We start from the raw sequence: 14,936 nt of genomic DNA on the forward strand, positions 1-14,936 counted from the left end.
TCTCTCCCATATTCTTTCTCCTTTTCTCTTTCTCTTTTCGTACTCCGTTACAACGCTTGTCGTCGTCGATTAATCTGTTCGGAATGAAATCCGTGGGAGTAAGCAGGATTTCTAAACGTAATAACGAGAAACGCAGCATCATTCGGCATCGCCAGACATATGATAGCCTCGCGTCGGTCGCGCGCGTTCACTTTCTCCTCGTCTCTATCATCCCACGGGCTTCCCGTCGTGTTTCTGATAAATTCGATACGCGGCTTCCTGGACATGAAAGAGAGAAGGAAGGAAGGAAAGAAAGAGAGAGAGAGAGAAGAGAATTCATCCGACGCGTAATTAATGTACGCACGTGTATTATCCGGTAATGTATGCGCGCATATCGAGGGAAAGGGAAGGGGACAAGGGAACAGGGGGAGGGGGTCAAACGGATCGACCCGAGTTTCATAGCCGCTGTATAGTCTCGCATGTATGCCCGAGCTCGTTCGTGAAAAATAAACCTTTTTCCGAACACGATCAAGCATAGTATCTATTATCACGCGCGTCACTGTTTATTTATTTTATCATTTCGCTGGATAATACCTTTGTTGTTTTTTTTTATTAACGCGACGCGAGTTTGTTGATCACCAGGTACGTTTACGTTTACGGACACGTTTAAAGAGGATATATCTCGTACAGCCGATAGTTACAACGTTACAACGACGGACGCGCGGGTTTCAGAGAATACGGAATTTTCTCCGTATATAATTGAAAGATTCGAACGACGAAGTTGACTTTGTTGCTTTAATTTTCATGTTCGTTCGCGCTGTCAGTTTTAATACTGTTTTTAATCGTACAACCGAGAGAGTATACGTACATCGCGGGTACATTTACAAACTCACGCGTGATTATCGTGACAATATATCACCGATAACGTTTATACTTCTTGTGCAATTCTCATTTAGATAAAACGAAGCATTGCTTTATTAATTTATCGGCGTATATCACGTTTGCCATAAACCTATTCCACGATCTTATTTTTACGTCCAAAGAATTAGTGAAAATCACCACGATGGCGATGCTAGTTAAGGAGCGAGGACCCCTCGTTCCGCGTCTTCGCACATGGCGGCCGATGGTTATTTGATCGATACGAACCCTCGGCTCTACGCTTTTCACGGTGTGCATGGCCACCCTTTTATTAATGACTGACTCACACGCGTCGCGATAAGCTGATAGTCACGACCGAACGTTCGTTATGTATGGGAGTCGGAATAATCGTTCTTTGAGATTACGCTCGTACGAGCGTGTGTACCGGGTATAACGGAAGCGCCGGCAAAATACAGGAGCAATTTTGGAAGGATAAAAAAACACGATAGCATCTTTACTTGAAAAATGAATGCTGTTTAGTTGCTTATTTACCGTGAAATATTTATCACATTTGAAGAATATTCGCATGACTAACGCGGATAATTGGATTATAAATTGTAATTACATTTTAAGGAATATTAATTACACAATAATGGTTATATAGCAATTTTTTAAATGTACTGCAATAAATATTTAATCGCATAAAATCGTATTAAGCGCGCTATTACTAAACGTAGAAACAAAATCGAAATTATTTTAACCGCTTTAGGAATGGTTGAGATAAAGGATGCGTCGCGACAATTCATTAAACATGGAATTTTTCTACGCTGCGGTAAACAACGGCTGTTTGGAGTATTCGAATATTTTTTATTAATGCATGTTTATTAATTTTTGCGACAAGTCATTAAACTAAAAAATTCAATAAAAAATTCACAGCGAGTAGTCTTTCCTTCTATCATGCTAATTATTCTCTTTTTTACACATACACACAGACTTTCTTTAAAAATAATATTCCGCTGAAGATTAAGTTAGTTTTTTGTTGTTAATTTGTTGTTTACAAAATATATCAATCCTAACTTCGTTGATTGCAAACTAAGTGTAAACACTAGCGAAAAATCTCTCAACGTGCAAACAGTTACAACTGTCCAAAATTCATAGAATGGTTAAAACAACTAAGGATCTTCCATTTGTGCTTTTCACTAGATGACACTAATCGAGTTAGCAATTTATTTGCTGTCGCCAACGACAACCGTCGGCGATTCGCGTGTTTTTGCGTGGAAATGTTGAAAGTTTTCCGCGGGCGACAGCAACGGTCGCTCCTTGTCGCTAATGTAATAGTAGATACAGACATTCGGAAGCAATCGCGCATAGATTCTTCAAGACATCTCTAATGTAGGTTTGATCAGGCACAATTCACGTTGCACTTGCCAAACGATTTCGTATTCCATTTTTTAGACGTCCAGCCGGCGGCACTGGACACGGATTGTTGAGTACAAACGTCTTTCCAGTTACATGGCTCGTCACAATATTTGTACATTTGTAACGTTTATTCCCAAAGATGTCTTTTTTTAAGTCAATATTTCAACAGAACATTTTTTCAAGCAAAAAATGTAAATTATAATCTTCAATGATATCGATAGTTATGTGTAACGAGAAGCGTCTTTTTACTGTACGTTATCACGGTTTCAATATCAACTTCACACATTGAACAATATAGCGGGCAATGTCGTGCTTGCGTCGTGACATTCATGTAAATTTAAAAGTGAGTTCCAAAGACGCCTACATTGACGAGGGTTAATTCAGCCAATTTGTAATCCAATCGCTACATTCGCCGGAGTACGTCAATAAGAAACGAGAGCGGCCGACGATTTGAAGCGCGTGTACTCGTTACGTCGCGCGTTGCCTTATCATCAGATTATCGACGCACGTATACGGAATTTAATCCCGCCGTTATCGAAAGTGCGGTCGGAAAATAAAGAACAGGCCATCCGTAAACACGAGAATGTTTATTCGGGTCTTTGACATAGCTGCAGCTCCTTTAAAACTTCCTCGGTTTGTAATAATTCAACAGGCGCGTTTGCTTTAATTTTTGCATTTTTTTACGTATTTTACTAAAGTGCACGTCAAACTGACACAAACTTAATTTTTCCATTGTTGAAAGGTCGCTTTCTATTTTAATGACAGATTTTCCGATTATTTAAATTTAATTTCCGTTGAGTATAAATAACATTAGTTGCTAGAAGCTGGTTTAATTCAAACGGTTCAAATGGTAATTTTTTCGGTTGTCACATGACGGAAGCGGTGAATTTAGTTACTCTAAACTCAACTGCGAGCTTATATCACCTCTGATAAGATATATCGATTTTATCATTTGCGCGATTCAATTAAGCCGCGAATGTAATTTAGCAACTTCCTTGTTTGGAATTTATTTAACAATGGCGAAAGATAATCGTGATATTTATTATATGTATTCATTTATATTATTAGCATTGGTATATTGGAATCGAAAATTATTTTTCTTTTTAATTTGCACATTGGACATCAAATTAACATAAATATTGCATTGCCCTAATTACTCATTTTATATAATTATTAATTATTCCCGACGATAATCTTTCAGTTGGCTAATTAAATATTATTATTTCGCACGTCGAATGATAAAAGTGACGAGTTATAATACATCGATTTAGATAAGGCGCCAACGATGTATCTCTTGCCCCCTTTCGCTCTAATAATAATTTATTATTTAAAACGAACGTTATCGCAGCTAACAAAGATACTGCATGATAAAATCACAAATCGATTTATTAATTTAACTTGTTCCCAACAATTATTTGCTGCATAAATTATTTAAGCGCCCAATTTAATTCGTCCAGTTAATACAGCGAACCATCTCGCGAAATGATGCATGACGCCAATCAATCGCGTCATTGTAAACGCAAATTATGGCCGATCTAAACAAGATAATTAAGATAAGAGGTAGCGCGCGCGTGGTGGGTAACGTCGCGGGCGCGTTACATGACACCTAGCGTCGGCAAAAACACTGCAAATTAACCGAATTATGGAAGCGACGCGTTTGCTAATGATTTATGCGCGACAATGCGCCGGTAATTGCCACCGTGCGCGAACACGCGGTCTCTGTATGTGTGTCCAGCGATTAATTAATGAATCGACGGGCACGAGATTGCGGCCGCGAGATGATGTACATACATTCGTCACGGTCCGATGGTGGGAATAAGGGGGGGGGACAGGTGGGGGAGGTAGTAGGTGGAATAGGAGGGCAATTGTCGGTGGGCAAACTTTGCCGATGATATATGCCGAGCCGTTGTTGAGGGACTGCCGGATATCGAACTATAATCTGGCGTAAGTGGTGGAAGGGACGTGATAGCGTTGCGTGATTTGCAGCGCGCGGCAGGCATTATTTGAATGATTTAATTTCAATCATTGAATTAGCAAATGCCAATATTGTTTATAGTCGCGAGATAAATCGATAGACCCATATTGGGATTGCAACGCGCAGACCAATGCTGGAATTTAGGATTTCATAATTAGGATTTCGTGTCAATTTTCATATATTTTCTTTGTGCGCGGCGTTTATTGCGAACAATATATTATTGCAATATGAAAGTCCAAGATTATACTATTCAATGTATTATTATTGCGGCATTATTATTCTAATTACTTGATGTTGTTATTGTAATGATGTAAATTTAGAATAAAAATATGATAGCGTCACCTCGGGCTGCTGTTTCTTTTAGCTATAATCAACTAGATTAACTCTATCTGATACTTTCTTCTTGTTAATTCGTTTGACGCTTATTCAATAATTTGTGCATTTTGAAAGGTCCATATTGAATTTCTAGTTCTACCTCTTGTTTCTTATTGGATATCCTTCTTCTTGTGGGGCAGGTCGTCTTAAACTTATCCTTTTTTCTCATTGGACATTTATCCACTTCACAGGGGACGTACCTCCTCCATACCGAACCTGTTGTTGTTCTAAGCTCGAAAATAAACTCTTACCTGAAAGATTCTCTCAGGTAAAGGTTCAAATATGCCTTCGCCTTTGACCGGTTAGCCTACTTTGTATTAAATCTAAAATGTCGAAATCAAACATTCACAGCATCAATCTTAACACTGTGTCAAAAATTTTGACTTGAGCTAAATTAAAAACTTTATTTTATTTTTAGCTTTTTATAAAAACAGTTATTTTACTTTGATCTTTTTAAATTTTAAACATAGCATTAATTTTTATTTACTATTACAACTAATTTTTTTTAATATGTCTTTTTTGCATAAAAGCAATAAAATTATTCATTAATTATTAAATATGTATTTTTTATATACAAGATTTATAAGAAAATATAAATATAGGTTTTATTATATTTAAAATTTATATTTAAAAATATAACTTTTTAAAATTTTTAAATATACCAATGTATCAGTAATATAATGTTTTTCATTTATACTTGTATTAAAAACTTTTAATTAAAAATTCTTTAATAATTATATTAAAACACATTTTATAATAATATTTTTATCAAGCAGATATATATTTTAAACAGTTGATATTTTGTTAGACAACGCCATCGCCAGAGATGAGCGTACATTCTCTGTTATTCGCCGTCATATTTCTTTTCAAAGTTAATATCTGGATATCTGGATTCTTATTCGTGGATCTCTAGACGCGTTAGTTTCGCTCATCCGCCTCTCATCTTCTAACTAGCACGGCTTTCTCGAACATTAGGGCGGGCAACCGCAATGAGACAAGGAGATATATATCTTTCAGGCCGAGTTCCAGAGGAGTAGCGTACGTAGTACCTGGTATACGTATAGTACACACATGCACTCGTTGAGCAATAGGTTTTCTAACTTGGTACCTGCTTCGGACTAAAAGGGACCCTAAGGAAACGCGGCAGCTGGCCCGATAATTGCGCCGGCAATATTATTAATGGTCCCAAGATTTGCTTCATGGGTCCCAGGTATACGTGCGAGCATACTTTTATATGCTTTTAAGCCGGGACGACGTAATGGCGAGCACAATGCCACACTATTCTCAGTGCCGGATGCGTTTGCTGACTTAGCAGTTATTCCATGATGCTGCTGCGCGATGAAGTTGGATTCCTCCGTGTTTAGTTTAATAACTTATAACGCGATACTGCCCTACTAGTCTTAATTTGTATTTATATTGTTTTGTATTAGATAAATCTGCAATTTTTATTCCTTCGATATTCTACTTTGAATTAATCAATTCAAATTTTAAATCGGAGTTTAAATAGTTCAAATATATTTTTGAATGTCTTTCAAATTTTAGGTCTTCTTTGTTAGAAAAGTTTTCTTGAAAAGATTTTTTAAAACTACATTTTGTATTATAGATATATTGAGAAAAGGAATAATTGCTTATGTGTTTGTAATTTTCTGTGGAATAATCTAATTTTTTAGCATAGGGCGAATTATTTGAATAATTTATTTGCTATAAATTTCATACGTTGGAATGGTTTCATTGAAACTTAACGTATTGGATCCAATGCATTAGTTTCATTCAAACTGTAAGCCATTTAAACTTGAAGTTTAAACATTTCTATATGTAAACTATTCGAATAATTCGACCATGCAATTCATTTTGATCTATGTTCAAAATGTACTTTTTTCTGTTTATTCTGTTTATATTGATAACAACTCGCTATACTAATAATTATCAATGTTAAATTTCAATTATTCTTTGAAAATATAAATATCTATAATATTTCAATAATTATACATATACAAAAATGTATATTTGATTTAGAATTCCATCAATTTTACGGAGTAAAGCACCACAAAGCAGAAAGTTGTTGCGAAATAAGCAAGTAACCTTTTAGCAAATTCGACTCTCGCGAGAAAGAGAGAGAGAGAGAGAGGGAGGTGGGGAGAAAGAGAGAGATTGCCTTCGTATTTCGCAGTACAGCCTGTGCAAATTCTAACGTTCTGAGAATTTACCCCAAGAAAGCAAGATGAATTTCTTTGTCGGAGGGGTCGTGAAAAGAAGTGGCTGCCAGGATGTTTATGTTCGGCACAAACGAAATGCTTACCCTACGGCAGTGTATGCCTTCGTTACCGCGCTCCGAAACCATTACAACGCATTTCAAAAGTAACCGTTGGTATAGCACGCCTCGCAATTATATTTGTCGGGAATATCATCGAATTAATCCGATATTTCAAGCAGATTGTTCACCGCGTGCTTCATATGTATGCATAAGCGAATTTTTGGAAAATTCATGTTTATCAAATATAATTATTTATGTACTTAAATACACGCAAGCATGTAAACAGCACATAAAACAATGTCACGTTGTTTACTGTGTTTTTTAATATCCTAATCTATCTTAGTAATCTTTTATGTCACTATTTTCGCTTTGTTAAATTGTATATGACTTAATCATTCACGTTATGCACATACGCACGACTTTTATATTAACATATTTTTGCTATAAAACGCTTTTTTCTGGATTAAGCGTCGTGGAAGCATTTTACTGCCGTCATATCGTTGTTTTTGTGTGCATCCTTCTTTTTATATGAAGAGTAGCTCTTTTCTTGATGTACTCTAGATGTTTATTTGGATGTAGTAAAGTTATTATTATATTATTCTACACATCCTTATTGTAATCGTTGTTATAAAGAAATATCTAATATAACAAGATTATTGCAAAATCAATAACCGAATAATGATTATTCGAATAATGTTCTTAAGAAAAAATTAAGTTACAACAATAAAGTTGTGGAATAACTTATGATAAAGGTTTATTAACAGCATTCATATATAATTAAATTTAAAAAGTCATTAAGATTGTAATGATATGTCAAGAATTAATATTGCAATTTATATTCTTTGCACGTCTCTGATAACTTTTTGTGCGATTTTTGCGTACTTTCCCATTATGCAAAAATACTTCTATTTAAATTTATTAAAATAATGCTCACCTCATAAACAGCTCCAAACAAATAACAATATAAATTATTATAATAAAAATAAAATTAAACATATAAATATAAAATATTTCAATTACAGAGATAATTGTAATAAATCATCATTTAATATTTTCCCTAAAAATAAAATTTGCGAAAATAATTAACTGTTAAATAATATCAATTAATAAATTAATTAATCGATTCTTTCTTTTTGCATTGTTGAAGCCAAATGCGATCTATTTGTAAAATAATCGTACTTTGAATCGTAGTAAGAATTGTTTCTGCAGTCATGTGACGCCGATGATTGTTCGTGAAGAATCCTGTAGGCCTCCCTTGTAATACGAGTCCTGCTTTTGCTCTCTCGACGTTTCACATTTTTCGTTTGTATCTTTCGTCCACTACCCTTGGATGTATGTATATACGTACATCCATGTACTCATACTCATCGACGAATGCAGTACATGAAAGGACGCCCGTAATATGAGCCTCGTTATAGGATTTCCCGGACGTGGACATGTGCGTCTCTGTAAAATGCACTCGCTGCACACCCACTGTATGAAAATGCGTTTTCACTTTCGATCTACCACGAAACCGATAAATTCCACGTCCATTGCGAACCGCGCGGTTCTTTTTACCCAATTGGAAATAAAATCACAGATACACTGAGATATCGTATTGCATAATTTGCTGGTAATAATAACGAAGTTGTTATTATTGTTAATGAATACAAATGTTTGTTAAATAATTTTATAAAAGATTTACAAGATCTAAGAGATTAAAAGAGAAGAGCGGGCGCGTAACTTTTTAAAGATTTTATTACACGAATAGTTTTATTTTATTTCGTTACAAGCGTACATTTTTGAAAAAAAAAATTACTTTATTATTTCGGTTTGTATCAACTTCGTTAAAAGTTGTAAAATTTATTTAAAGAGAGATACTAATTCTGCGTCTTGTATTAAACGGTCAACGGTATAAAACTGATTCATCGCTATTATATTATGCGTAATGTACATTTGCTTCATGATCGTGAGAGCGACATGTTCCTAAAGTCTTCTAACATCCCCTCGTGCCCCGTGTCTTCCTCTCTTGCTCACCATACGCGTTTTCGGCTATTGTGCCGCGTCCTTTATTTCGCACCTGCACCGTCGAGGGTCGTATATGATATAACGGCGCAGTTTATGTAACGCGGGAACATTTTTTTATACCGAGGAAAAACTGTCGACACGTCGAATCACGTCAATTAATATCCGGTACTACTTCATGTGTATTAAAACGACTTTGTACTCTTTGCCGATAGTGCGCGCAAAGGCCACGTGTAAAAAGCATCGGGTGCTTAAGTGAATGCAAATGACGACGTGCATATCACGATACACGCGCTGTCCTCGGAATGAGGTAATTCCGATTTCCTTTATTATGCAATTATTACTTCGCATTAGCTTCCGCTCGTTTTCTCGTCGTATAGGTGACTTGTCACGCTCGGTTTTTTTTCAAGTAATAATGCAGCCCCGATTGAATAGCTGAATAATGCATTCGACCACATATCGCACATTTTATATCGGTATCACGGAATATTAATGCAAATGTTAATAAAACTTGAGTTAATAAAACAGAACAAATCTCGACTTTCATCTTTAAATCAATTGTACGTAACGAGACATATTTAGTCACAGTTATGTTTCGATCTCAATTTGCAATTTGATAAACAATTTGTATACATCCTTTTAAAATCCTTCTCTTTTTTTACTTCTTCTCTCGAGTGAAAAGAGTTTATCGTATAACCAGTGTTCACATACTCGCGTGTGAGAATTTAATTTCCCGTTCGATCGAGATTTCATTCGATCGAATCGCGTCGATTCGCGTTCGAAGAGAGAGCGACGAGAATGTCGGGAATGGAGACAGTGGCGTGCGCCGTCGATGAATCTACATGCGATTCTAATTGCCTCACAATACTACTCTCCTCGAGTGGGCAGCCGACGAAAGCCAACGAGGAGGAGTAGATTTCCCCCTGAGTGAGAGACGAGAGAGAGAAGATAGGCGACCAGTGCCACACCTCGAATTCGCGGCATACCTGCCGCGATATGTACCCAATCTCCACTCGTCTTGATCTATTCCGGGTATATCAGCAGCAGCCCGGCTTATGCTCGCGAGTAATTGCGCGTGAGTGCATGTGCGTGCATAAATGGACATTCGACTGGAATTCCAGAGATCGAGCGGGACTTTCATGCGATTGCCGCCGCAAACGGTTTTGCAAGTGAGAGAAACGCAGTTCTAAATTTGACATCTTTCGAAATTGAAAAAGGAAGTTCTAATTTGCTGCTGGAGAGAGAAATCCCGATTATATATGGACAATCGATTTTTATGGACATTCGTACAACTGGAATTAATAATTGTAAACATAATTCATATCAACCGGTTCTTTTTACGCTCATAATATATTTAACGAATTTATTATTTGACGAAATTTCTACACAAGTCTACACTTTTGCGCTTCGATAAAATTATACATTGATCATATTACTTAACCGCCGAAATTAGCCGATTACTTCACCTTGAGACCGTCGGAGTAAGCGTAATAAATTCTACTCGACAAATAAACAAAAAATACTTTGAAGGCAAACACATTCACGATTATCGCGTCGTGATCATCGATTTATCAATTGCCTTCTATTGAACGTTGAAATTTTGTGTATTCAACTACAACTTTCCTGATAAAAGTTCATCAAGATATTTAAAGCTCTTGGTTATCTGTGTTATTGTTAGTTTTATGTATACAATCTCTATTTTATTTAATAGAAAATTTTCTAATTGGAATAATTTTCATGTGGAACGAATGTGGCACTAAAATGCGAACAAACTATTTTTGCGGGTTAATTATGTTTTACAAATCGCTTGCGTCGCAATTCGTGTTATCGTAGATCGAGAACTTTTCTCGACAAATACGCGCTGAATTTTTGCCGAATAAAACGCGCGGCGGGAATAATGGATGTCGAACACGGATTACCCGACGACGGCGGCGGGTAGTGGCGGTGAATTAAAGCGCGCAGCTACCAACAACGTCAGCTTACAACGTAGTAAATACGGGGTAAATACGATGACACGGTAGTAAATGCGAAATGCGCGCGCGTCGCGACGCGCCGCGTGTAAACACGCGTCCGTTGATAAATTGCTCGTCTCGACGTGGTCGCGGTAACGCGCGCGCCGCGTAATCGATCTTAATTCAGATCTGTCACGCTTCTGCCCCCTCCTCCCTCCTCCGCCCCCTCTCCCTTCTCTGTTTTCTCTCCCTCATCAGATCCCGCAAATCTCATCGTTTTGAGATAAAAATGCAGCATTCTGCAGCAGACTGGCTGATAACGCGTCCCACATAGCAAGCCGGCGCGATAAGAGCGCTCTCGCTCGCTTATTTGCACTCGTGTGCGCCAGCCAACGTGCTATACGTCATAATGTTCCCCTGTTTCGTCACGTCGACGCTTACGATCCAAAGCGAAATACGCAGACCTAGGCCGCAGACCCAGGGAATGACTAAAATGCCGTAACAGTGATTTCTTACGAGATAAGTGACACTTTTCCGCAAATGACGTGTATTTTTTTTTTTTTTTTATTATCAACCGGTTTTTTCCCCGTCATTTAACATCGTTTTCGTTTCAGGCCTGCCTAGTTTTACACGCAGATCTGCACACGGCTGTTTCTTCTCACTTCTTGTTTTTTGCCACGTGTTCTTACGTCGCGTATGCATAATCGCGATAAGAGTTTAATGCGCAAGTAGTAAAACAGATCTTTTAAAACGTAATCTCCTGATTATTAACTATGTCTTTAGAGACCGATATCACAGGCAAACGTGCTGAGTAGCAGCTAAGGTTAACATTTCAAGTGTGTGATGCGGTATTTGATAATGTTCGTCACGTCAAGGCTCACGTCGTGTACGTGGAATATTTAAGATGTCCCTGCATTTACCTTGCTTGCGCTTGAGGTGCAGTTTATGCGTCGTTACGTTATACCTGTACTTAGCGAATAGCTAAGCGTAAAGAGTCCGTGAAGATAACTTGAGAGTGGAGACGCGTGTGCGACTCCTAATGGGAATGTTTATAAAAATTATAGCTTTCATCAAAGACGAGACGTTAATAATTTACGTCACAAAAAATTTTTTAACCTGCACGATAAATACGCATGTTATACCGATAAGATGTGAATGTCGTTTAATTAATTTTCACTGCATCTTAAGTTTCTCGACGCTGGGAGATCTTTTGATCTTCCGCTGATAGTTGTTAACAGCGGATCGCGCGTCTCATTTCACTTCCGGAAGCAATATCACGTATCGCGTAACGAATTCCTCTACAATGCCATTTCCGGCCACGTGACTCGCCTTCGTCGAGCATCGGCCTGATCCATCGGGATCTCATCGGCGTCCTCATTACTAAACGTCTCCTAATTGGCCGATACGAGATCCACATCCGATCCGCGGAGCGAGAACGCACGAAGTTATTAAAGGGTCGTCAACCTGGCGTTTATACTGCGCGATCAGGAAACGCGCGCCGCCGCGCCGCATGTGCATGAACCGGTGCACGCGAGCGCACATAAAATAAATTAATACCGCGCCTATATATGCGCCCTTGCGCATACAGGCGTCTTAACGATGCCGGTTTATCGTGCAGTGTGCGAACTTGGACTCTCTTCCTGAACGAAAATTACGGTGCACGGCGTGTTACGATAAAAATCTCCGGACTGATGAAATTGTTATTTTAATATATGCTAATATCACGGCCTGTATTTTCATTTTAGTTCTTTACTTTTGGCTTCGCGAGATAATGTGTGTCAATTTAATTTAACCTTCTTTTTTCAGGATACATCAATTTTATTTTATTTTTTTCAGTCGTCAAGCTGATTGAACAGACTTATTATTAATTGGTGTATCAAACATCTTGCGTATTTCGAATCAAGCGTTGCTTAATATTTGACATTTTCATTATTGAGCAATCATTTGATATTATGTTTACTTATACGGTAATCGAATGATAATTTTAAGACACTCAACCCGAATATTAGGACAGACGATTAAAGAGGTTCCAGCGTTTGATGAAATATAAGACAAGTCCATAATATATACATAATACGAAAGTTAATAATTATATTCATAATATCCAGAAAATATTTCTTTGACTTTTATCGTACCGTTTTGAAGATATTTAATTCTAAATGTATAGTATTTTACATGACAGATATACACATAACCTTTTTTTGAGATATTTTTAGATATTTTCTTTAATAATTTGAAATATTTGCATATAAGACAAAAATATAAAAGTTGTTATACTTACAAAGTAAACATTTAAGTTCGTTTTGGTAAAGTTTCATCTGAACCGTATAGTTTGAGTGGTGTGTTGTATGTACGCTTGAGGTTAGCGCCAACTATAAAACAATATATATTTGATGCAATAAGTAAAAATACGACAAATTTATGATAAAAAATGTTAATTTATACATTTTTAATTTAAATTATATTTTATTTATCATTTTCTTAAGATATAAATAAATATCACTTATATTTCATTTTCTGCAGTTGGTACTTAAGTCAAATAAGAGCCTTATAACTTTTATTTTGTCATTTTTAAAATATTTACTGACATATAAAATTAATAATGATTGTATATATTATATAATAATATTAGCAAAATAGATATTGTTAATAATGTTTGAATATTATTATTTTAATCGTTTTACACAATTTTAAGAATAAACTGTTTATTGACTAGAGAGTAGCGCTGGAACCTCCTTAAAAGTCATTGACACTATCAGGGAATATAGATAACAGTTCTTTATATTTAACTATATCACATATTTTTTATATTATTATTATTATTATTTATAATTTTTTGAAATCATTTATGTTAAAATTAAAAGTTGTTTAGAAGTGCGAGTAACTTTTCTGGCCAGTGTGCGAGTGTCCCGAAAACCTTCGCCGAACAATTTGATTTCGGCAATCATACTGCTATCCGGCACCATCATCGAGATTGGTCGAAACATAGACTTTAAATTGTCTGGAAGCTCGGTACGCCCGGCGTAACCAGGATTCATTGTGATGAAGATGCCGCAGGTGTGTACCAGGGGTATAGAGGAGCCGTCGAGAATGAATCTCGTAAGTCTCTGGGCGAGAGCGGTCAGTATCGATAAAATCTGTTGCGCCACTACTGATAATACTTCGACGTTAATTCTGCGATTAAGAAAAAGGTGTTTCTAATACCTTTCTCCATCCGTCTTTTCATCTGCGGTTTTCTCACTCGCGCCACGTGGTAATAAAGCCATTTGTGAAACTAATTAGCTTTTTATAACGAAAATAAAAAAAGAATAAGAGAGACAATTTTTGTATATTCTGTAGTAATTAAATAGTAAGTATATAAGTTATCTCCTCTTTAGTTATTAGATTTTCAAAATCATGCAAAAGTTTTGAAGAGATTCGATGAAGTTTATAGTGCTTCTATTCGCGGAAAAAAATAGCGTTTGGGGCTTCAAGGGTATTCACCGATTGAATTCGTCGAAGCATCCCCAGGCGCCGGTTTGCGACAGTCCGGAAAATAATCTGCCCATACTTTTGTAGTCCAGCCCTTCCGAACAATTTTGCACGATTACGTTGAAACCCAGCGCTTTTCCGAGGTCTTTCACCGTTTCAGTTTTTCCAGTACCCGCAGGTCCCTTTGGGCTACCGCCGCGATACAAATGAAGAGCCGTTGTCAACGTGATGTAACATCTGCATGGGATATAAACGCGAGAGCGGGAGTTATTTCATTATTTAATACGCGATAATACGTGACATGTGTGGGAATGGAAAATTAACAGACGAGAGCGCTTTAAATACTCACATAATCCCGCCGACTACGAAACCGTACAATTATTACGTTACTTTGTACGTGTATTTTAATGTGCGTTGCAAAATGTTCAAGCAATAATGTGAGATATATATATATATATATATATATATATATATATACTCACATTATTGTTTGAACATTTTGCATATATATACACTTCTCAACAAAATTAAAGCATCACTTACTCTACCCTCCAAAAATAGGCAAAATTCAAGAGTGTTACTTCGTCAAAAATGATCGTATCGAGATGATCAAAAAAGCATTTTACAGCTTGAAATCTCTACTTTCCAA

General features: G+C 36.6%; 1 protein-coding gene and 1 pseudogene across 4 annotated transcripts in view; one reads left to right on the forward strand and one right to left on the reverse strand.

Annotated features, from left to right (window-relative positions):
• Positions 1-14,936, forward strand: part of LOC105453346 (protein abrupt) — an 81,853-nt gene that overhangs the window by 6,286 nt on the left and 60,631 nt on the right. The gene's annotated exons all lie outside the window — the stretch shown is intronic.
• LOC105453432 overlaps positions 13,663-14,936 on the reverse strand; it is a 3,383-nt pseudogene continuing 2,109 nt past the window's right edge.

This window comes from Wasmannia auropunctata, unplaced genomic scaffold, assembly GCF_000956235.1.
Source record: "Wasmannia auropunctata unplaced genomic scaffold, wasmannia.A_1.0 LD336000.1, whole genome shotgun sequence".
Lineage (NCBI taxonomy): Eukaryota > Metazoa > Arthropoda > Insecta > Hymenoptera > Formicidae > Wasmannia > Wasmannia auropunctata.